Source organism: Lonchura striata, chromosome 15, assembly GCF_046129695.1.
Source record: "Lonchura striata isolate bLonStr1 chromosome 15, bLonStr1.mat, whole genome shotgun sequence".
NCBI classification, from domain to species: Eukaryota; Metazoa; Chordata; class Aves; order Passeriformes; family Estrildidae; genus Lonchura; species Lonchura striata.
The window spans coordinates 14424174-14449873 of NC_134617.1; the positions used below are offsets into that span (position 1 = coordinate 14424174).

Genomic DNA, 25700 nt, shown 5'->3' on the forward strand with positions numbered 1-25700 from the left:
TAAGGTTATACAGAAAGGCCCCAATCTTCTTAATGGGGCTTGCCTAGCTCAGGTTGTTACATCAGGACAGCAAACAGAAAAGGGAATTTCACTCACCAAAAAAAGCAAATAATAGAAACAGGAAGAAATGAAAGCCCAGAGGAACCAGCTGCTTTATTACAGCAAATACAGTCTCTTCTACCAGCCAGCAACTGGCAGAACAAGAGGACACAGTCTCAAGCTACTTCAGGGAAGGTTTAGGTTGGATATTAGGAAAAAAATTTTCACTGAAAGAATAATAAAATACTGGAATTGTCTTCCTAGGGAGGTGGTGGAATCACCATCTCTGGATATGTTTATAAAAAAATGGATTTGGCACTTGGTGCTATAGTCTAGTTGTGGTGTTAGGGCATGGGTTGGACTTGATGATCCTAGAGGTCTCTTCCAACCTCATTATTCTGTGATTTTGTGATTCTGTGATTGAAATTCTGGAACAAATAGTGATCTCCCAACTTTGCTTACAGTGCAAAATTCACTCATAAAACTGTGCTTTAACACCAGTTAATGCAAGTCTAAAAGACTCCAAAGAACCTTCACACTTAGAACTGTCAGATACACATGAGTTTATAACTGCTACTGGGAAAGAAAAAAGCCAAGCACCTTTTCCCCTGCCTGCTCTTCATCCTCTCCGTGCAGTCAGCTGGTGTGTGCAGGGATCTGGAATCTCTCTGGCAGCAGCAGGCACTGAGCTCCTGCTCAGGGAGTGAGAACTGGGCAGTGCCCTCGCCCTGGGCATCCCCTGGGTACCAAACATGCAGCAGGAACAGCCTCCCATGGCTCAGAGAGAAGTGGAACTGTGCAAATGACAGCATCTCCTGCTGACAAGCCAAACTGCTCTTTACTTCCACTAATTACCCAGATTGAAACCAAGAAGCTTCATTCCACTTAAGGAGTATTATTTCACAAACTTCTTTTTACTATTTTTCTGTACACCTAATAAATCATTGAGAACAAAGGTCTGTTGCATCCCCAGTATCTCCAGTCTATATTCTGTTATTTCCTGTGTCTGGAGCAGGATTTCTGGTGTGCCTGTGCTCTGTAGCTTTGCTCATCTCAGAGGATTTTCTGACCCACTCATGCAGCTGCCCTGTGGGATCAAACAGGGCCCTGCAGTTATTTCCTGGGCTTAGGCAGCCAAAATATCAGCTCCGTCTTGGTGGTTCTGATGCCTCAGTTTTTAGCTTTTATGTTTTTCAGATTCTGGGCTGCTTCAGTGTTTGGGTCTGGGCTTCATATGAGGGGATGGTGAGCTCTCTGCACAGAGCAGAGAGACAAAACAATTCCTTCTCTAACTGGGGACCAAGGACAAATGATCCAAATCTCAGCCCAAGAGCACAAACAGCGTGGGCTGGAGGGAGAAAAACAAGCAGGATGGGACTGCCTGGGCTGGAGCTGGAATGGGACAATGAACTCCAGTATGCAAATGGAGCAGAACTTCTAAAAGTGAGAGACCCCGTGAGCCATCGTGCATTTTGTGACCATTTTGGTTCATCTTGGCCTGGCTGGGCTCTTGTGCTGCCCAAGGTGGATCCATTGAGGCCTTTTGATAATTCCCTACTTTATTCTTTAGCTCTGTCTAGTCTCTGTTCTAGGTCAGCCTGCACAAGGCATCAGGTCCAGCCACCCCTTTCCAGCAGTTCTGCCACGACTGAACCCTTGTGGTGACTCCTCAAAAACCAAATCCAGGCTTCAGGAGTTCCTTTCCTCCTCCCCTCCTAAACATGAAGAGGAGGCATAAACACATCCTGTCCTCGGACACAAAAATAAACATTTACTTTCCAAATAAACACTGCTACTTTATTTGGGAAACTTTTATGAAGTCAAAAGGTGACAGAAGTAGCAACTTTTTTACAGGAAAGGCAGATGCACTAAATGAAAACTTCTAAAAATCATTTCAGCAAAATAGACTTTTTTCCTTCCTACTTTATAATCAACAGAAGTTTGTGAATCTTTGCACACAAAATACTTATGGTTAATCAGACCCCTTTGTCCAAAGGTTACAATTACCATTAATTTGCTGTGAGCTGCTAAATTAATCATATTGAAATGAGGCAGTTTTTCAATTAGAAATTGTTGATCTGTAGACTAAAGTAAGGTGGACGTTTACAGGGAAGGTTTTAAATGTACTTTATACTTCAAGAGAATGAAAACTACATAGAATATTTATTCTTTGAAATTCTCAGATAGTTAATATGGACAAATTGAGCTGCTGGCTTCCTGCCTAAATAAATACAAGAAAATTGTTTGGGTTATTTGGCTAACTGGATTTTAAGAAGCCCAGAAGAAAAATACATATAGGTTTCCAAAAGCAACTATTCCGAATATTTACATTATAAGGCACTGCATCCCTGCTCACCTCTGAGGAATGGTCATTAACTTACCACCCTTCTCCACCTGAACCACCCCAGATTTCACCACTTTCCACCAACGCCCAGCTTTGAACAGCAGCTGCTTTTCTGTCCAGCTGAGTTTGCCCATCAGTGAGCAGGACAAGCTCACTGAGCCTCACTGCTGGGCTGGCAGGGGCAGCACGGGCAGGAATTCCCTGCCCCAGGCACCTGCACAAGTCCTGTGGCTGTGCTGTACCGTTTGTCCCAATGCTTCCTCTTTTAATTGAGCAGGAAAACCGTCTGACAGCTCCTTAAAGGGCACATCAGCTAAGGGAGGGTCACTGATAAGGGGGACAGACAAAATTTGTTCTTATCTCTCCCTTGATAATTCTGCAAACAAGGGAGAAGTCGCAGAGCTGGGCTTTAAAGTCTGTCTGCCTTTTTAGGATGAGAAAAAAACCCCAAACAGCTGTACACTCTTTTCTATTTAAAGACTGACCGAAGCTTTCTGCATCACAAGTTCACTAATAGCAAAAATCCACTCTGAAGTGAAGCTGATGAGCCGGCCTCCTCCTAAAATGCATAAGCATAAGTCAGAGATGTAATCTCATCTCCTTTTAAAGTTTATATTTACTTTTCTATTTCTCTGCATAATCTCTTTTTGCAGCAAGCTAAGAGGGTTATTTTTAGCATACAGACTGTATCTAAAAATGCAGTGATTACCTTCTATCAGATGAAATTACAATTTAAAAAATAAATGGGGAAAAAGATCTAGCAGCACTTGTATATAGAATCTGACACAGACCTATAAATAGCCTGTAAATTTCATAAAGTAGACAAGGGAAAATAAATTTACATTAAGGTATACGAAGGAAAATGTTAAGTTTATCTGGCCTTATATTACTTACAAATGAAGCAGCAAAGTGAAATTTGTACACTCCCTAACCCAGAAGGGAGATGCCATGGTAACTGCACCTGTCATTTTACATTTTTATGGTACAGTCATTGTACATTTCATATCAAGAGTCCAAACTAACATCAGAAAACAAATAGTAAATAAATATTACAACCCAGTCTAAGTTAGGCTAAACAACATTCACAATGGAAATAGCAGAGATAACACACACCTAGTTGAGAGAACTATATAGTTCTAGAAATATAAAATATAGTTCTGTATAAAAATATAGTTCTTATTTCTGAAAGACAAACTCTAATGGCTTACACCTTAACAGGCAGAACAGGTTCCATGGGAAAACAGCACTTTTTTTATCACCTAAATATTTTCCCATTTTCACATTTATATTGGAGAACATTTCCAAAAGCAGGTTAGATTTTAGCCATTAATCAATATTCTAACACTTCTAACACTATAGAAGTAATTCTTCATTTTAGCAGGTCAGTTTTAAAAAGATGCTGAAGTTAATTTAAATTTCTAAAGCCATAGAGGTTAATGCTTTGATCAGCCTGTTAAAACAAACACACATCTATTTATGATTTTGAAAAAATCCATGTTTAATGTTCTTGCAAGACTCCAGGAGTACATCCACCTCCAGGAATGCTGACGCCTCCAGTCAGTCTCCACTGAGAAGTCACCACCTCAGTCTCACTCAGGTTGTGGAGCTGAAGGAATACCATGCACCACTTCAGAGGAAAACCCTGCGACCACCAACAGGAGCCAGAACAGAGATGCTCCACAGGAACTCCAAATCACCTGCACGGAGTCAGCACCACAACCCCACCCAGCAAGGGAGGCTCTGCACAAAACCCACCTCTCCTCCTCCCTGTCACTCACCTCCAAGCTCCTCACGTGCTCCCAAAGATTTTCCCCCACACTTAACCAGTATTTCAAGTTAACTTATCTCTGCTTTTATACCTACTGACAAATATTTTCTCATCTGCCACCACAGTTCTGCTTGGCAGGATTTCCCAGTGCAGACTAAGGAACAGAATCACACGGCTCATTCTCATTTCCCAAACACGCTGGAATGGACAAAGAGAACCGTGAGCTTACAGAACTCCAATTTCACACAACATTTACTGAAACATGGGACGTAGGCTTGTGAGACAATCTTTGCTAGCAAGAAGTCAAATGAGAAAAACAAACAAACAAACAAACCAAAGTTACAAGGAATTGACAAACTCAATCATGTTATGCAAAGGTGGCCAAAAGTTTTCCACAGCTTGAAATGAAGACCTTGACTCACTTTGGCTTCATTCAGGAAAAGCAGAGATGGCCAAGATGTGGAGTACATTTTCTGCTTACAAGACATTTAATGAGTACAAGTGAATACAAGACTGAAACCATAAGCACACTCCACCACTAGACCCAGCTGAGTTGATGCTAATGCTCAATATCAAACAAAAATTAGAATTTACTCCTCAAAATATGTCCACCTGGATTAGTACAGTCTGTCTTTTTTTTTTCCCTGTGGGTCAAATATCACTCAGAAAACATTCCAGTGAATTAAACACTATGTTCAATTATGTCTCATTGTTACAAAAGCAGCAGATTCTTCTCTGAATCCAACATTCACAGTCCCTACTCTCAGGAGATTTTTTTTTTTTTTAATTACCAGAGAGAGAATTCTGTTCAGAATTTCCTGGGACAGCTTAGAGCCATCTGAGTACTAAATTCTCCTCCTGATTTGTCTGTCAAAGCCATCCCCAGAATTTTTATGAAACACCTTAGTAAAGCTCCATCTGCTTTGTGGCAAAACAGCAGAACTTCACCAGAAGCACTGTAGCTAAGAACCATTTAGGCTCTAAATCTGCATGTCTACCAGCTCACCTTAATTCAGAATAAAGTCACTGGAAATGCACACCACTGACTTGCAGCTCATGATATAAAAGTCTGGGCAAATGCTTTTAGATACCACCCACACACAGAACTCAGTTTGTCCATTATCACCATCTCTCCCCCTCTCTGCTGGTTGTTTCTTGGAGAGCAGCTCTCCCCTGGCACCCTCAGGGACTTTATTTCAGAAGAAATACAGAAAACCTACACAGCAATCCAAATAAGGATGTGAGGTGCAAAGAAAAACCCAGCAACAAATCAGCCCCAAGGAAATCAAGGCAAGGCTGGGAGACCTTGAAGTAGTATTAAAATAAATAACTGTCTAAAAAGTAAATCTAGTGCATCCTATCTACAAAAATACAATTCCCTGACTAAGGGGTTGATTTGCCCTGTGAAAATCACCCACTCTCACAATTGCTGAGCTTTTTGTCCATGGCCATTCAAACAGCCCTGCTCCACCAGCCTCAGAAGGGAAGCTGACTCTGACCTCTTTTTAGTCTTTTTTCCCCTTTTATCACTCTTATCTTGCAGAAGAGGGGAGGGATCTCTCTCATTCTGCCACACACTGCTTCTGTTCTCAGAGAATATCCTCAAAGCCCCATAAACAAAATATTTCCCAGGATTTGCAGCAACTGCTATTGAAAATTAATTATTTGTATCAAGTTTGATATGAAGGTAGGTCATGAACTGCATCATGCAGCTCTATAGGTTTCCAGAACTGATTAAAAACAGTGACTATTTGGGATCAATTTGCCATAAACCTGCAGGGTTTGCAGGGCTTTGGAGGACAGTGACAGCTCAGAGCTGAGCAGTGGGGAGTGCTGCAGGGTACAACTGCAAATACAGCAAGGTGCATAGAGAGGAGAAAGACTATTGAAACAGAAGCAGATTTTTCTTATTTTTAAGGGGTACACTATCTGTTTTCTATAGGTCTAGTTCTGAGCCCAGTAAGAAGTTCCATTAAAGGTGCAATTTATAGGCTTTCTCTGAATCCCAGTTACTCTCTCCCATTCTCCCTTTAGAAACTTTTCACGATTTTCAAGCCAGGTATTTTCACATCTAATAGCTCCTTGAGCACACCTTTCCCTCCAGCAACTGAACCTCAGCACTCTCAGCACTTGGAAGGCACATTAGTCTGGAAATTTAGCCTGACTTGATTAAGGCAGCAAACAGGAGCAAGATGGATGGTTTGCTATCAAAGCAACACAATCTGATCTCTGACAACACAAGCCTTGCCCATCAGGAGCTCAGACAGCTCCTTGCAGAATAATTTCTGGAACACTGACTTCTACACTTCCAGTATGTTGACTGCCAGGAGGCAGACCACACAGATCACAGTTGGACAGAGCTTTCTAATTGTGCTCAGCTTTGACAGAGACAATAACTTTACCATATTTATGCATTTGTGATTTGGTTTGTGCTGTTCAACTGTTGCCAAACACAAGCCTGCTACACTCATTCCTCCCTAATACCTTCAGGAATCCCAAGAACCAAGTCATCTTCAAAACATGCACCGATACCTCCCATATGGGGATCTTCAAAGACAGAAGATTCCTCACCAGATTCTTTGCACAACTTTCAGCAGTTGTACATTTCCTTTTCGCATCTTGAGCTGATGACAGGGAACAAGATGCCAGTTTTTCCAGGCACAGAAACACACTGCACAGCACTCTCACACCATTCATGCGGTTGTTACAGACCTAACTCTTCTTCCTATGTGAGATCAAAACATTTCACAAGCAGCACTACATGAAAACAACATAATTAAAAACATACTTCAAAGTGACTGTGTCAATCATTGTGGTATTCATGTACACACACTGCAAATCTCTTCTACATATCTGGGCACTTTTAGGCTTTCATCTGGTTTTGAGAATGCTGAAAACTTTGAGAAATTCCTGTATGTTTCCAGATAGCTCTGTTACGATTGTCCCACAATTCATACCTGTTCCTCCCTCCACTTCATCCCCAAATTTGCCAAGAGCACCAGTCACATTTTGTCACTGGTTGCAGTGGAACATGCCCAGCACTACAGAGCAGAACTGCCTCAGCCTCTGACTCCAGGATTATGTGCCCCGAGGTTCTTGTGGTGACCTCTTAATCCCTGAGCTAAGAGGCTGAGATTTCCTCTGAACTACCTCTGAGGCCCTGTGCAAACAGAGCCCTCAGCAGAGCCACTGGTGACAACACAGAGCAGAGATGCACTTTGTGCTTATCCATTCCGTTTATCCTTTGGGAATGAAACACACCTAAAACCAGACCCAGATGTCACCTCAAGTGAACAGCTTTATTTCTGGGAAAAACCTGCCTGTTACTTCTAGATTTGGTTTAGCTACTTCTGAGTGAATGAATTCTCATTTAGGAAATTGAGGTTTTTTAAGAGAAAACCCATCAACAAGAGCCTGCTTGACTGCTGACATTCAACCTAACCTTGCAAAGAAATGTATCAAAATCAACCCTGATTCCCTCTGAATACTTTATATATACACTACTTAGACCTTCCTAGGTTTGGTTTTCCAGGCAGCCCAAATGCATCAGTATTATCATCATGAAGACTTAAAATGCTGTCCTCCAGCCAAATGCTCCATGTGAACTCTCACTGGTCAGCAAATAGTCCCACATTTACATCTGGGGCCAGGGCAGACACAATTCCAAGCTTCCACAGCAGATATGAAGCTCTGTGCCATGAGTCATGGGTGATGCTTCTGATTCCCACTGCTGCAGAGGAGTGGGGGAGGGCAGCTCTGTGTGGGAAAGGACTCTCCATCTAGACAGCATTTGGCAGAGAAGTTTGCACAGCTCTGCTCATTTACAGTATTATTCTTGAAACACTAACCTGTAAGTGTTCTGCATTTAGTGAAGAAATGGGTTGGATGGATTAATTAAGCAATCAGATTAATACAGCAAAATATAATTACTGACATGTAAATTGCAGGGGCTCGCTTTTAGGGTAAGTTTTCTGTAACTTAAGAGAATGTGGAGCTGTATTTACTGAAAGTTGAAAAGTGTAAGGAAATGAAAAATCAGAAAGATCAACTGGAAATGTCATTAGTATTGTGAGGGAACAAGAAATAAATAAAAGCCCAGTGATCAGAAAATAAAGTGGAGCTCTGTGTGAGGCCTGCCACACAGGCTCTTTGAGAAGAGCTTCACCTGCATTTCTGTCACTTCCAGGTCTGGCACAATCAGCTTTGACCCGTTCAATTGTCCCTGTCCTGGCTGGACGTACCCTCACCTGGGACCAGGAGACAAGGCTGGAGAATTCAGGGCTAACCCAGGTCAAAGGACTTGGGGGTTTTCTGCTGCCACCCCAGCGCATTCCTCCGCTCTGCTGAACATGCAGAGCAGCGAGTCCCACGGCAGCCCACAGCCAGCACCAGGGGCCAGGGCAGCATCACGGCCACGGGGACAGGGGCTCCTGGCAGGAGGAGCCACACATCCCACCGTGATCCAGGGATCCAGGGAGATCCAGCCTTGCCCCACAGGCTGTGGGCTCCCTCTGAACCAGGCTGGTACCATCAGCCCCACAGCCTGAGCACAAAATGAATGGGTTTGCCCGTGCCCAGCACCAGCTGTCTCAGGTGGCACAAGCCCGCTCGCCTCTCTGCCCCAATGTGGGAATCCAGGGCTTCCCTCTGGCTGCCCTGGGACCCTGGCAGGGATCAGGAACCCCCCTGGACAGAGCCCCCAGAGACACTGGCTGTGATCTCTGCCCATGGAAAAGAGTTTTCAATCTCACAGGATCAATTACCAGCTTTGAGTGTTTGATAAAAGCAATAATTAAGTGTGGCATGGGTGCAAAAGTTAAATTTTAGGATTCTAGATGAGGGGTTCCAAAGGGGACAAGATGGAGGAAATTGGGTGTGCCTTGTCCTTTTTCTCCTTCTTCATGCCCTCCATGTCTCACTGTGGTGTTGGCATTTTTCTGTTGGTTCAGGCTGGGACACACTGTCCAACGCAGGTGACAGATATTGGCACGTTATTGTAAATCCAGCCCAGGGAGTTTCTGGTATTTAATGTTTGTAACATCCCACTGAGGGCAGAGCCCCACACGCTGCCCTGCAGGACAGAGCTGGGCAGGGCAGCAGAACATGTGAGAGATAAACAGAATAAACAACCTGGAAACCAGCACAGATCAATTCTGGCTTCTGCTTTGGCAGGGGGGCAGAAAGACAGAGACTTTCTACAATCTCAGAACCATCAATACCACAGATTCTGACACCCCAAGAGCTGTTCCAAGGGCCCTGGCCCTGTGGTTTGAGGAGCAACCACTGAAGGACAAAACAAAACAACTCTGTTTACTCACCTGAGGTGAATGAATAAAGAGGTTTGGCTGGGAAAGCTGCAATGTCCCAGAACCAGGAAACTCCTACTGGAGTGCCCTCCCAAATCACGCTCAGCAGGTATTTGCAACAGCGTGCCTGACATCAGAAACATTCAATGAATTTTAGTGTGCTGAGGGTACTTGCAGTTGTCCACTTTGCTTTTGGCTCTAACTAGTGTCCTTTTCAAATATACTGCTGTTGTTTAAAAAAGGGTAAAATACTTACATACTCCCTCAGTATGCCACATGATATCTTTGCATTTAGGATACAGAAAAATCAGCTTTAAGTCATTTTGGAATTAGTAATATATAAATACCCTTCATGCAGGTAAATTTTATAAGGAGAAAAAAAAAATCAGTGCAATTTATGAGAAGATTCTTTTAATCCAAAGAAAAAAATTCCAAATAAGCGAGTAGGTGTTACTTTTTCAGATTTTCTCAATATCTTCAATATTTGAATGCACTTGGTCCAGCCCTTCTCTGTCCTCAGGATGCACATGTCAGCAACATTAAAATGATGGCACATTTCACACCCAACAAAATTATCTCCTTCTTTGTTAGGTTATGAGGCTTTTTTCCCCACTTATAATTCCCCTCCTTTTCTTCTTTAAACAAAGTATGGCAACAATTTGATAGCCCAGCAGCGTTTTGCCCTCCTGAACCCTGGCAATGACCCAGAGGATTTGCTCTCTCCTGCTAATCACAAGTCTGGCTGTGGCCATTTCCCATGACATAGCTGAAATTCTCCCAAACTGGCGCTCTCAGCCTCACTGCCCAGCCCATACCAAAACCATTTTCTGCCTCCTGGCTGCCAGTCCCTGGAGCCATTCCCTGCCCACCTCTGGGCTTCCAGACCTGCCACCAGCAGCAGTAGCAGGTGCTCTTATCTGACACACACTTTAAAAGGAAACCAAACTTAAATGTGAAAAATACTCTCGGCACGTAGTGAAATGGCATTTCTAAATATTTATCTCAAGCTCATAAACTCAATCCCTGTTTCTGTTCCAGCCTGGCTGCTGTTCCAAACTCACCATCACACATTCTTTTCAGTGGTTCATAAAAACGGCTCCAATTTATTTTATTCCTTTCTATTAATATCAGGGACCATTTTGTCAGGAACCATAACTCAATTTCTCATCTGTGTCCTTCTATTATGCCACAAAAATTGGGCATTCTAAGTGTTGAAGAAAATTGCAACAAAATTACTTAGATCACTCACTCAGATTTCACCATTTCAAGTTCATTGTGTTTAACCAAAAAATTCCATGACTTTTCAAGGCAAGGCACAGCTAAACCCTTTGTGTCCTGTCTCTATACCAAGAGACTATTTAATCACTGATTTGCAACTGCTGAAAAAACATCAGTGCTTCAGGAACAGGAAAGATCACAATGCAGTCTTTTTAGAATTCACTTATTCTGTAGTAACTTCAAACAATTCAAGTAGTGTCTGATTTTCCCAATATTCCCATTAAAACCCAAACCCAGCAATTTTTAATTCTACAAAAGCTTTCATTCAAAAGTTCCCAAGTATCTCAAGAGCTGGCTATTTATATAATATGCCAATAATACAACAAGCTGAAGGCAAAGAGTAGCATTACTGTAACATTTTCATGGAATATAGACTAGTATGAACACTGGTAATTATTTGGGCTGTTGCATTAAATGCTGTTTTTATTAAGTACTGCATTTCCTTGAAAAACAGTCCCAATATCCATAGTAAGAAATGGTTTCCAAGAGCAACTCAGCAGCAGCACAACATATGCAAGAGCAGGGATGGAAAAAAGTACCTTCCAAGAGGGTAAAATGTATGTGTATGTGGAACAGCCAGCACACAAAGATGTTTGGCTACCTACAATAAAATAAATCACCATCTCTTAACACCAGTGCTGCCTAACAGTAAACTAACCCCCACAAAGTTATTTAATTCAAAATGCCATCCAATCCTCTAGAATCCAAGCTGTTTAAATAATACACTTAATTCAACAAATGAAAATTCAATCAGGACACCAAGCCTTGCCCACCACATTCCAAAATTCCTTGCCCTTATCAGGTAATTTTTTTGCCTTATTACCTAATAATTAATATTTTCTAACAGGACTTTAAAAAAATCAGTTCACATACTCAACTCATAGTCACAGGATCAATGTTTTTCCATGCAGGACTTTTGTTTCCCCAAGTTATTCCCTAACACAGTTTGAAATGCTGATCAGAACAATGTCAGATTTCCAGGAGAGGGACTCTGCACACCCCTGAGCGAGTTCAGTGCAAAGAGGCACAGTCAGAACCACCAGGAATGCAGAATTTAAATCCCAGCTGCTCTCCTGACTCTCTGTAACTTGGTATATTTAGAACATGGACTCTGCTGTGCAAAGGCAACAGCGCAAGACAACGCTGTATTTTTTGTACTTTCTTTCAAATTGTCTGACTTTAGGTTTTTTTTTGGTTGGGTGGGGTTTGTTTCAACAGTCAGCAGAAGTTCAAAAGGACTGCATTTCTTCCCAGGGGTTTATAATGATGGCCTCAGCTGCCAGTTCTGATTTCAGGCAGTGAAGCAATGTGTGCTTGCAGAGCTCCCAGAGCTGCAGGAGATGGGCAGGCCTGGCCCAGCCCAGGGAAAATCCCCCTGGCACTGCAGGATCAGGAGCTGGATCAGGAATCCTCACCCAGCTCCTCTGGCCACGACTTAGCCTGGAAAAACCCAAAGTGCCACAGCAGAATGCAGCAGCTGCCACAAAATCCTCCCCCAGGCTGGCAGATGCCATCTCTGGCTCCTCTCCTCACTATGTGGATCACTCACTCTTCTGTCCCCTAATATTTTTACAAGTGAAATAAATGCTACCAAATTTTTCACACCTACACAAAATTCTGCAAAAAAGCGCCACAATCCCATAAAAAGTCTCTAAATGTGTTTCAGCAAGGGATGATAGTTGACAATAAGCAAAAAACCCACATTGTCCATCCTTTCATTCAAATACTCAGGTGCCTTGGGGTAATTCTAAGGAATAAGAGCACTGCACATCAACTGTAATTTCTACTCTTTCTCTCAGGAATTATAAAATGCATAACCCCATGAAATTTTAATCAATAATATACTAGTCTCAATAAGCATCATCACTACATGTATAACAAGGGGATGTATGGATTCATGAGAAGTTACTGTGTAAAGTGTGTACTCAATTATTCGCAACCCCTTCAGAATAACAAAGTAGAGAATAATTTAATCATTAAGTTATTAAAGATAATTAAGCTATCTGGAATTGTTTAAGATGCAGGGCTATGAGGTGATGTCTGTCTTCAGTCTGTGAAAACTGGAACCACTAAATAATATTATATGGTTCTAATCAACTTACAAACTGAGTTTGTCTTTTATTACAAAAATAAAATTAAATCAGAAAAGCATTTTAAATATCTCATTTTTTCTTCAAAAAAAACCTTCCTAAAATTGAAGTACTTGTCTCATCCACATAGTCAACAGTTACTTCACATATTACCTCTCCCTGACATGGCAATCTCCACAGCATAAATCATTTCTTTGGCCAACTAACTAAGAACTCTAAACTAATTAATCTGCATAACACAAATGTTAGATTTTGGAATTTTTAATATTTTGTATACAGATGGCTGCCAGAAAAACTCACAAAAACGTTTTATGGAAAAAAAAACCCCACTACTTAAAAAAATCCTTTTGATTTACACATTTAAGTAAAAGTTTGTAATTCATTAACTTAATTAAGTGTGTCAAGTTGAGCCTTCTTGAAGACACTTTTAAGAAGCCCTTCCCTTCAGTGTCAGGGGGAAGTATCACCAGTGTCATCATGCAAGAAATAGTGTTGTATTTTCCTTTGCTGGAGCTTCTCCACAAGTTGCAAAATGATGAAATGGTTGGTTGGGCCCATTTGAATCTTCATACACAAACCCCATTTGTGACATGGGCATAGTGCTGCAGTAGCTTAACACATGCCTGAAATTCAGCATAATCCAGTGGACAATCAGACAACATATCCTTTTAACCACTTTTTTTAAAATAGTTGGGATTTTTCTGTAATTTAAATCGATTGTTGACATTGTAGAAACATTACCTTAGAGACTGTTTGGAAATAAATTTGAAAATTAAATCAAGATCATCAGATTAAGATGAGAAACAGAACAAACCTTTTTTTGTAGCTGCAACCCGAAACTAAGTTAATAACATTTAAATGCAAAAGCTCCATTTTTAGATAATGGGAGGTTGAGCCCAGTGTGCCCTTCTGTCAGATTTTACCACTGGATGTGAACACAGAGCAGGCCAGTCCTGAAATCCCTCCTCCTGCAGGAAAACCTCCATGGATCCTCCATCCATGCCAAGTCCACTTTAAACAGGATCTTGGGAAGGAAAACCCCAAGAACAGGAGCCATCTCCACTATACTCCCTTTTTCCTTTTTATACTGTTTTCAAACAAAAACTCTGCCTGTGTTACACCACAGCCTCCCAGATCAGCCATTCTGCTTTTACAGGCTGCTGTTAAGCAAAGCAGAAACAAGACACATTCACAAAAGGGATAAAGAAAATAATTCCTCCCACAGTAAGATGCAAGATGATAAAACACAAAACCACTAAACACCAAGGCACATCCTACCTCTGAAAAGGACACCAAAGTCAACGTTAAAAGTGGATTCAAACAGCACAATTTAGGGTGGGACACAGGTAAAATTTACTTTTGTCGGCAGCAGTTCATCAATTCTGGCTCCTGATGACTTTCCAGGGTTGTGGGAGTTGAAAACCAACATCTCATACTCTGACATCCTGATGATGAGCACAGCCTTGCACCTCTTAGGTACAGGATCTTCCAGCACCCACAAAAATCCTGTCTACTACATTTAATCTTTCATTCTGAATAGAAGAAGGACAAGAAAGAAAAACTCCACAGTCTGATATCCCATCCAGTCTCTGCCAAACCTTGAACCAGCTAAAAGCTTCCAAGCCCTAGCATTAAATACTGTAAATAAGATCTCTAACCACAGAATAACTCAGGTTGTAGGGGACCTCTGTGGTCATATGGTTCAACTTCCCACTCAGAACACAGCCAGCTAAATGTTGATGAAGTTAATATGGTCCATTCTTTCTTATATTTTATTGTATATATATATTCTTATATTTCTGGCAAGAAAACCAGAAAAATCTCCTTCTACAGGAGAAAGAAACAAATGGCTTGGCTACCACAATGCTAAATATGAAAACCTTCAAAAGCAGGCACATTAGTGGGAAAAAACTCCTAAGAACCCAGTGACTGCTGATCCAAGACAAGTCACTATTTCTACAACTAATCTCCCCTACTTGTGCAGATGAAGTCAGTTGTGGAAATATACTTTAAAAAACACCTCAGTGAAGTACCTAAGCATTGCATAATTTAAGAAGTGCAGTTTAAAGTTACACAGAAGCATCGTCACAGGCCATTCAACACAGCAGCATCCCCTGCAGCCCTCTAGCTCCTGAATATTCACTGGGAGCTGCTAGAGCTTGTTTCTTTATGAATATTGGACATTTTCATACATAAAAATTGCTTTCCCTCAGTTTTTAACTCTGGTAATCTTTCAGGTCACCATACATGAGGGAGAGGCCAGGCTGAAAGCCCAAAGAGCAGCTCACTCTGGAATTCTTCCTGCCAATCTGACACTCAAATACTGGGGCACACACACAAAAAATGCCTCAGAAAATCTCTGCTTAATGAACTCCTTCCTCATTTTGAGGGCTACAGAGTCAAGCCAGAGTGACAAGTCCTCACTTTTCCATATTTTATGGCATGTTTAATGTACCGTAAAGGAAGAGGGAATCCTTTTCCCCTTTTCATTTCATTCTTTAGAAAGCAAGGACTCTCTCAAGTGAATTTAGAGAGCTGAAAAAACCAGACTGGTAATAAAGAAGTCTCAACTTTAAAAGGTATATCATTTACACTTTCCATAAAGCAGTATTTATTTACAAACCTTAAGTACAAAGTGAAAAACAGTCTAGCTGATATTTTTGCCAAGTTTGACACCCGACACATGGCCTGTTGCAAGCCACAGCTATCCACAGGCCAACCCAGCAACTGGCCCTTTGTTCGTGTGCTTATTTAAACACAATGAAATGGGTTTACCTCATTAAAGAGGAGTTGGAATAAGCTCCAGCTGCATGAGAGTGAGGTGGTCCTCATTTTTAAAAACCAGCAATGCCATTTGGGAAAAATAGAGTAACAGGCAGTGAAGAAAAATAATTCCCTTCAAGCAATTGAAATGCCAGTTTTGAAGATAAAATAGTGCAAAACCCGAGGCCAGTAAAAAGAAACATTGCTTGCCTTTGAAGTTCACCACCAACTGGGGCAAGTGGCATGTTGCATTCCCCAGGCTTATGGGAAATTTGTTTTCTGTCCTGTCAGGAAAAAAATACCATGGTCCCTCTGGAGCCTGCAATTACTGATGCATGTAAACTACACTTTATCAAAATACTTCACAAATGTTGCCTTGAAAGTCCAAGCTGAGCAGCCCACCTGAGCAATGCCAGCCTGACTCTGCTCCTGCCAGAGGCAGGGACACTCTGGACCACAGCCTGCATTTCCCACTCCGTGGCAGACTCCAGAACAGCCTCACGGATGTGCCTGGCTCACCCAGGGATGTGCCATTGTGTCCTCCAACAAACCCAGCAGAGAACACGGATTTAGGGTTCTACTGCAGCCAGCCCAATGGCAGGGCACTGTCCCTGGATGCTGTTTCCAGTCCTTCCTACAGCAGCAGCTACCTGAGGCCTCTGGAGCCAAGGAAGGGAAGGAGTTTAAGAGAAACACCTCCTATAGACCAGCAAGTTCCAGGATCAAATAACACTGCATAGGCTGCCACTCCTGCAGAAAATGTCCAAGGAAAAAGCCTAGCACAACAGACCATCAGCTCTGCTCCCACTGAGGGATTCTAAGGGATGGGGTTAATAGAGCAGTTACTGGGAAAAAGTAGAGCAGGGTAGTGCAAACTCAAGGTGAACAAAGCAAAATTTCCATGCAGTGCTTTTGAAGACACAGTCACTTTGTGCATATGCCTATTGTAAAGAAATCAGTTTGGGGCTCAGAGACTGAATGTCCCAGGGCACTCAGCAACCCTCTTCAGTCCCAGAAAGGACAGCAAGGCAGGGCTGACCCAGGGATGATTGTCAGAACTTACAAGCTGTTCTATTCCTGTGGCTGTGTGGTAGGATACAGGATTATTCTCACAAAATAAGATTCTAACTTTATAAGCACAATATTTGGTTTCATATCGGATGCTTTTCTTGTCAGCATTTTTCCTCTCACAGTTCACCGAGCGCTGATGTCGTACCATGCATGGAAACCATTCAAAACATTAAACTTAACATTCCTTCATAGATCAATAGGAATGGAGTAAATTCATATCAGCTGTTTCCTGAAGAAAACATTTCATAGATGTCTCTAGCAGCTGCCCATCAGGGAGTTTAACAGAGCAAAGCCAAAGACAGCTACGTAATTTCAAATATGCTTCAGTCAATTTTCTCAGTAGTATTTGCATTTTCATTGTAGAAAATCTCAATATTCAACAGTGGCAATTGCAGGATATTTGAATAATCTCACTAAGTTCTAAAGTATTATATAAGGGAAACATTAAAAATCAGCTCATGGACTTTGTATAACGCATGGTGCCGTAACCTTTTGTTTTCAGTGTGTTACACTGAATGAAGAAATAAAAGCAGTTCAAAGGCACACCTTGTACAACATCATTGCCTTAGTCATGAGAACAAGATGATGATAAACCGCCCTTGCCAATCTATTCTCATAGCACTGTAACATTTAATGACTTGCACCGGTTATTTTAATTTTGTTTCATGAATATTTTCTACCCTTGTAAGTTTTACAGTGCGGCCTGTGCTGGGGATGTGGAGCTGTGTCAGGCTCCAGATCAAATCCCCTGGTTCAGCTCCTGACCCTCTGACAGGCACACACACGCCCCAGGCTACAATCCCACGGCTCTCCCAACTGCAGGGACTGGAATCAAAATGAAATCCTGGATCATTTATGACTGCATTTCAAAAGCAAACCCAGTGCATTTAAAAGTAATAGCAGCTTTCATTTTCGAGACCTTTAAGTGTCTGAAATACTTTAAACAGGCATGGCCTGTTACCCCTGTGAAACACATGGAAAAGCTCCAGAAAGCCTGACTTAAGCTTCCCATAGTACACATTGCAGATTTCAAGAAGAAAAGCAAATGATAATTAAAACAAGGAAGTATTTGGACTTGCATCATTTTACCTACCAAGCCCTTAACTCATGGGGCACTCTGACTGGGCAATAAATCTCTGTAGGTAAATCAGGGTTCTGCTGCCATGAAACAACCAGGAGAGCTGAAGCCAGAAAGCTGCTGATGGGAAACAGCCTTTTCTTTTTAAAGACACTGATGGAAATCAGGACTTCACATGCAGCACTTGTAATTTAACACTCATTAGTATCTCTACACAAATGATCATGTCCCCTACTTCTACTATCCATACACACTAAAAGAAATTCTCATTATCTGCAACATATTTCCAAAGTATTTGAAAGGGCTTTTACAAGACGATGAATGTAAACTCATCTTTGGCCTCAGGATGACAGTCTATTATGGAGAGCAGCAGAAATATTTACATTATCATTATGATATTTTTCCTGTTGCGTAGATGAGATGTCTGCACTTCGGGTCATCAGTTCAATCTGTTCCTGCACTCGCTTTGTGTGAGGAAACTGCCTCAGTGTGAAAATAATGCCAAATGCATTCTGATCTCCTGCTCACCAGAAAGAAAAGTCATATTCACTCTGCATTGTCTCCTAGTTGCAGTAATGACAATTTACAAGTGAATTTCCCACTGCTCATTCTAACCATGGACAGGACTCCAGCAGCTCTGAAGCACTGAACACTCAGGAAAACACTTTTGGCTTTTTCAGAGCATGACCAAAGAGGAAAGGCAAAAAACTTTCACATAACAACTAATTGATTCAAAGGAAGTTTTCAAACAAGAAAAGCAATATCCATATAGAATACTGAGTGCAATACACCATGATGTGCTGACATTTGCTGACTAGCTCTAATGGCAAGGCCAAAAAAAGCCACATTAACAAAACAAATGCAGTAAATCAGACCCTGACAAACTTGAGCTGCACAAAGTACCAGGGTTATCCAGTTTCCAGAAAAACTGCCTGTAAACCATCAGGTCAGAATCCCCCAGTAATAATATACCTGTGATATAACCTAATTAATCTCCAGCTGCAAACCCACAGCCACTCAATCCTCTGTCAGGCTCTAAAGCAGCCCATGAGTGCCACAGACAAATCCACCCTGCAGAGGCCACCAGCAGCAGCACCACAAATCAAGCCCCAGGAACTAGAACCCAGCCCTGCAGGCAGCTACAGAACTTGGACTGCTGCTCACAGAAGCAAAAAAGCCCAAATTCTGAAGAGTAACCTAAACCAGCAAGCCAATAATGCCCACCCACCACTGCTGTGTTTTGAGACATAACAGCTCAGTCATGTGGAAGCCCTGGTAACCAGAAGCTGTCACTGTTTTTCCCCCATTTAAACTCATCACTCTGAAGACAGAAGCTGAAGGCAGCTAACGAGGACACATTTCAGAGCTGGCAGAGCACACAAGCCACCCTCAGAACCCTCATGTGCAGCTCTCCAGGTGCTGACTGACCATGGAGCCCCATCCAGCTGCCCTTGCTGGGACTCACTCAAAGCAGCAGCAGATCCTGCAGAAGTTCAGAAAAGCCTGATTTTGCTAAGCACCTTCAGGTTCTTCTCAAAAAGAATGAACTCTGATGGAAATTAATGTCTCATTGTGAGCACAGACAGAATTTTTCAGTATTCTTTAAGGCAAATTTTAAGAAGCATCAGAAACTACTTACAAGGGCTCTGTTGATGCAAAACCATGGACTGGACTTAGTGAGTTCACAAGACTGCTCTTAGTGTTAGCATTTTGCAGTTCAGGACTGCTTTGAGCAGCCAGTTACAACACATTAACAGTATTTTTAATGTTTTATCTACAAGCCATGTGATTTGAAACTTGAATATATCTGAGGGTGCTTTAAAAACCCCAACATTCAGGAAAATGGACACCCAGCAGCATGGCTAAGGCTAGCAAATAATTATCAAATTATTAAATGGCAAGTTAATCCCACTAATTTGGAGCCTCCTCATTTCTTGAGCTGAATATCAATGAAAAGATGTCACCCTTCAAGTAGCAAAGGAAAAACCACTGGAAATGCGAGGCAGTAGTTACTCAGCTAACAGAGTAAAACAACTTATTTCCAAAGCAGACTTATGCTTAATCTGCATGTGTGGCATTTCTTCTGGAAATGTATAATCCTTTGCCACAAACTCCCTTAAATAGCTTTGTAATAAGATGACCTGATCACAGAAGTTGGCAATAGAACCCTCCTTAGAAGGGAGACGCCACTAAAACCCAGCAGTAATTTTCACAAAAAACACCCTTTCTTCCCCAGTCGTGCCTGCTTCCCTTAAGAGGGGAAACAGGACATCTGCACACCATCATTTCAAATAACCAATTTCACACAGGGGGAAAGGCAACACTGAGGAGGAAGCTTTCTGGCTTTTCAACATGTTTCCCTTTTTCTACTCCCAAAATAATAAATTTAAAAATATTTTAGATTTTTAATTATTCTTCTGCACTAATTTAGACAGACAGAAGATCCTTAGACTTATCAAATAAAATTGGTGTGTACTTGTATTTAAAAAAGGGTTACATACATTATTTACAAGCAGAGCCCAAAAGATGTAGATTGACTTCAGCTTGATAAATGGTGTCAATGTCATCCAGCTATCTGCAGCACAAGCCCCTGACCTAATGCACATCATTCCCAAGCCAGAAGTGCACCCCAGAGACCAGCAAACACTTACTGTAATTATTTACTGTCTTCTGAAAAGAGCTGCTGTGATCTATACACGGTAAAACTACAATTATTGGATATGGATGAAACCACAAAAACACCCTGTTACAAGCCCATGCTCTTTTGTCATGGCAACACCCTAACTCAAACTCCTGCAACAATTGAATTGTCAGGATCCTGCTTTAGTGGGAAATGATAATGGAGCTCTGAGGCAACAGTCTGGGAGAGCTTTCTTTCCAGAAAGAGAACAAACAGAGAAATAAAGAAGACACAAAGAAAATGTATTATCTGGTTGCTTTTTCAAGCACAACTTCTAATGACACGCACAAGATGAAAGAGGCTGAGTTTGACCAGGAGTTGTGGTTTGGAGGTCTGAGCTGGCTGAGGATGGGGCTGGAGAGGAGGTGTTACAAGTGACACTTCTCAGAGGCTTCCAGCAGCAAATCCTGGGCAAATCACAGCCATGTGCAACAAGCCCCAGCCTACAACAAACATCTGAGCTACACTGGCATCAGAGGAAAGCAGACATTGAGAAAATCTGACACACACTGCCCTTGTCCAGTCCCAGGCAGGAGGCACTGCAGCACAGCAGTGCCCCACAGGGAAGGTGAGAACACCTTCACATCTACATCTAACCAGGGCAGCTTCTTAAGCACAGCACTAACTAAACAGTTCCAGCTGCTCCTACCAGGAATTAGCCAAAGAAACTACTTAGACAAAATCAAATACACACACTGCACACACACTGATATCATAAGGAAGTGAACAAGTCAAGGAAAGAGATGGCAAATAGCAATTTCTAAAAATGAAACACTGCCCTGCTGTGATTTCATCGTCAATAAAGCTAATATCCCCGAGTCAGGTCTGCTTTGCCTGTGGCAGACACTGGTCAGGGTTCTCTCCCTGCTCTTATCCCACCCCCACAAGCCTTTCATTATATTTTCTCTCCCTGCCCAGCTGAGAAGAGCAGTGACAGAGCAGCTTTGGGCACCATTGTCCCACCAGGGTCAGCCCAGCACACAGCCTCAGCCCTTCTGGGATTCTGCTAAAACTGAATATTGCCTCTTTTTAAGGCTACTCACAGAATCTGTGTGCTGCGAGTACCTACTCACTATTTTACCCATCTATCAATCAATTTTCAAAATATTCCACTAGACAAGAAATAAGCATCCCACTGATCCAGCTCTGACAAATCTCACAGTGCTGCAAATACTTACACCACGTTAACAACAAGCAACTCATTACTGTTCCTCACACCAGGAGCAAATGCCATTTTATTAAAAGAAATAACTTGTCTATAATGTCTCCTTCTATAATGTCTACTTCAGCCTACTTCAGAAATAATTGTAAATGAATATGATTAAACACTGGGACATCACAATTAGAAAATTTAAGCACAAAGGTATTGGGCACACTCAGCCTTGGACCAAAATTGTTCTGGTTCAGGATCACAGGGCTCTGCTCCCACACTAAGACACTCCTTTTTGGAATAAAATCTATGTTCTGATAGTACCCAAAGAGTAAACAAATTCATTTCAGAATCTAATGGATGCTTCCACTATCCCAATATTTTGGTATCAGATTTCAGTATCTAAGTTTCCAGAGCCTGTTTTGCTCAGTCAAGCGACAACTAAGACAGTTCATTAAAAGTAAATAGACCCAACAAATGGTCCATGGCTATAAATTTGGTAGAGGCATTAATTCTCACTCCAAGACTTGAATTTAGAGCCCTTCTAAGAGGTTTTTTTCACACACACAAAAGAGCTTTACCATGACTACTTAGCAGCTAGCCTGAGGTATAGAGGCTTCAACAATGAAACAATATATTCTTACATGACAGGGTGTTTGTGGGAAAATGAGCTTGTTTCCCCCTTTTGTTTTCAAAGATAAATAAGTATCTCATGGACCCCTAGAATACTTGTTTTTTAGTGAAAAGCAGATGCACTACAATCATTTTATTCACCAGTTTTGCACACAAAGGAAACAGGATTGCAGCAGGCACAAATCTTTGCTTACAACCTTTGCAGATAAATTTCACAAGTTATTCTGGATATAAGAAAATAATTGACTTAGAATCAAAATGTAGTTTCATAGCTGTTAAATCACATGTTTCATTTTATTATACTTTTTCTGTGCATTTCATCACCTGTATTAAAAATACCTCTTCTTTTATGGATAGATACTAGTAAGTATCTGAAACCATTAAAAAAATTATCTTTCATGCTTTTATTTCTCAATTCATTAAAAATGTCTTTTCCTTGATTCAGTTTTCTCATTAAAAGTGCCTGCATTCTGAATTATTAGACAATTATCCCAGATAAAATAGTTGAGAAGCTTTAAAACCTAGGCAGTGAAGGCAACAGGGCAATGAAAAGCATTTCCACCAGAGAATCCAATCAAGGGTTCATTCACCATCCAACTTAAACTTAAAACCTTTATCTAAACCAAAGCAAACAAAATCCATGAATCTCAAAGCCACCCTTTCTAGACGAAAAGGTTTAAAGCCTTATGAGAAACTCGTTTTGTGGGACACCTCACATTCCATTTAAGGTTTGTTTCACTAGATATATTCCTGCTTGTAATATCAACCAGATGTGACAACGAAGCCCAACCAGCCCTGTAAAAGATGCAAGGATATCCTGATGCTCAGAATTTAGGAAAGGCTTGGAGAAAAAAGCCAAAGGTACCTGGAGTTGAAGTGAGGGTTGAGGTTATAATCTGAGAAGCATTCTGAACTTGATTTCAGTAGTTTTCAGCAAGGGGATTGCAGTGGAAATGCACCTTGCATGACCTGGTGACACACACAGGGACACCAGGGACAGCAGCACTGCTGTCCCAAGCTGTGCGCACACGGAGCAGCACGAGAGCCCCAGGTTTGTCCTGCAGCTTTTCCAGCACATCACCGACATGAAACCAGGTCCTACATTGTGACTGCCCAGCAGCAGCAGGGCTGAAGAGATTCTGCTGATACCGACCTACAGAAACAAAGCTGGTTCCAGTAAAGCCCCAGGTTTCAGCCTGGCTGACAGAACACACAGAAAAGCCCTCAGTTGCTTTTTCAGCCTTTAACTACTCCTGAAACTTTACCAGGTCTTCCCTGAAACCTTCTGGCACACAAAGTTCCTTCATGTTTAAGCAGCTCAGTCGCTCCATCTCCACCAAATTTTATTCATGATCATCAATATGCTCAATTTTCATACTCTCACCAAACTTAGAATGCCATCATTCTATTTGACTTTATCTTAAAAAGAGTATGGATCCTACCTTCATTAACAAAGCCACGGACTGTTACATTCACTGCACGCCTGCTGGAGAGGGCAGCTTCAGAATCACAGAATTCATCTCTATTTCCTCCATGGACAAGACTAGGAACTCTTCAGTCCAATGAATAAACCCAAATCTTACCATTTGGACATACTGCACAGAAATACTTAGTTCTTGAAAAATTTGCATTGTTTGAGCTGTAGCAAGCTTACACAATTCAAATACGCAACTATTGGACTTTCTAGTTTATGAGGATTATAATTATTAAAAAGAAAATAATGGAGTAATGTCTGAGTAACTCAGAGTCAAGAGATGGAAAATATGACAGGGGAAGTACTATAGCTATACCATGGAAAATTAAAATTAAGACCAGCATTATCTACACTTTTTAATGTTCATTTAAATTCACTGCTCGTAAATTCCACAGAATCTACCTCACCCCTGCATCAGCCTGTCTTATAGATTTTTGTTTCACTGCTTTTATGTCCTTTCATCACTTTTTCAGCTCTGCTTTCTTGTGGAGAGGCTGGGTCAGAGCAGCTGCAGGGAGGAATGCAGGCACCACTGCCCGTCCACTCAGGCATTGGAGCCAGCTGAGAGCAGAGGGGCACTGCTGGATCCACACAGGTCAGAGCAGAAGCAAGAAACAACAGCCCTGAATCTAGCAGCAGTGGGACCAAGACAGCAACACAAAACAATAGAGAGCAACCATATATATGTGTGGGTGTATTTTTACAAATTTTAGTAGGAAGCAAATTTTTCATTCTTATCCCATGACGGAAAAACACGCAACCAAACTACACTTGAAACTGTAACAGTTCACTTGAGCTAAGATTTATTTGCTTATAATACACACTGTATTTATATAACACTTGTATCTTCAAAAGAAAAAGAGAATTTCTTCTGACAAACAGTGTTAAAGTGATCTATCTAATGCACTGCTCAACAGTAAGCAAGAGTGAATGAATGTCAGTGAATAAAGACAAATGTTCCGAAAGCATCCGTTGGGAGGCATTACAGAACGCAGCGTTCAGATTAATCACTCCATTCTATGTAACTTTATTACAATCTTTATATTCTAAAAGCAAAATTATTGCCCGTGCTGTTAAGGGCTATAATGCATCATGATTACATGACCTGCTGAAAAACACACTCTGTGGTACTGAGCAGCCTCAGCTACTTTCACTTCAGTTCTTTGTGCGAGGCTCCTGAGGACAGATGCACACAAGTTATCAACACACAGCATTCCACTGAAACCACAAATTACCAGAGCTCCTCTCATGACATCAGGTACAATGAGACCAAGCTCAGAGCAATTTTCGACACGTTAAGCTGGAATTTGTAGAGATCCAGGTAAACTCTATAAAAGCTTTTCTCTGGAAAGCATCATCATAGCCTTTAGATAAGCAACCAACCAAAGCAACTCTTCTAACAAATAAATATAACTGGCACCTTCCAGAGACCAGATTAAGGTATCTGCAATTATGTCCCAGCTCACACTTTATACTCAAGTGGAGTTTCAAGGTGCAAAATTTCAAAACCATGCAAAGAACATTAGGAAATGCAACCAAATTGTCCAGTTCAAGCAAATCCACTCAGCAGATATATCCTAGTGAATTCAAAAGTCATGACAAAGCTTGCAAAACAAGTCCACTAAAGATTTTCCAAGCAGATTTTACAACTAAAACACATCTACAGCATTTTTCTAATATATTATTTACATCTGCAGAATAATGGCATTGACTTGATCAGTTTTTCAAGAGCAAGTTCATTAGAGAATTCCTCCAAAATTTCAATATCACTTGCTGCACAGCACTGTTCAGTTTGCCTCTTTTAAATAAAAACCAAGATCCTACTTCTTTAAAGTCATCTGATTCCAAAATTAATCTCCAATATCACCATGTGGTTTGTGTTTCCACAGAAAGAAAAATTTACTGCATAGTCTAAATGGCTTGGTTGCACGTCGATGCATTTAAACAATTACAAAAACTCCACATGAATGGAGAACTTTTTCAGCCACCCTGTAATAACTTCAAAATTTCACTATCCAAATCACAG

General features: G+C 41.4%; 1 protein-coding gene across 2 annotated transcripts in view; it reads right to left on the bottom strand.

Moving 5' to 3' along the window:
* The window catches only part of SLIT3 (slit guidance ligand 3), a 482283-nt gene that overhangs the window by 410207 nt on the left and 46376 nt on the right, over positions 1-25700 (bottom strand). The gene's annotated exons all lie outside the window — the stretch shown is intronic.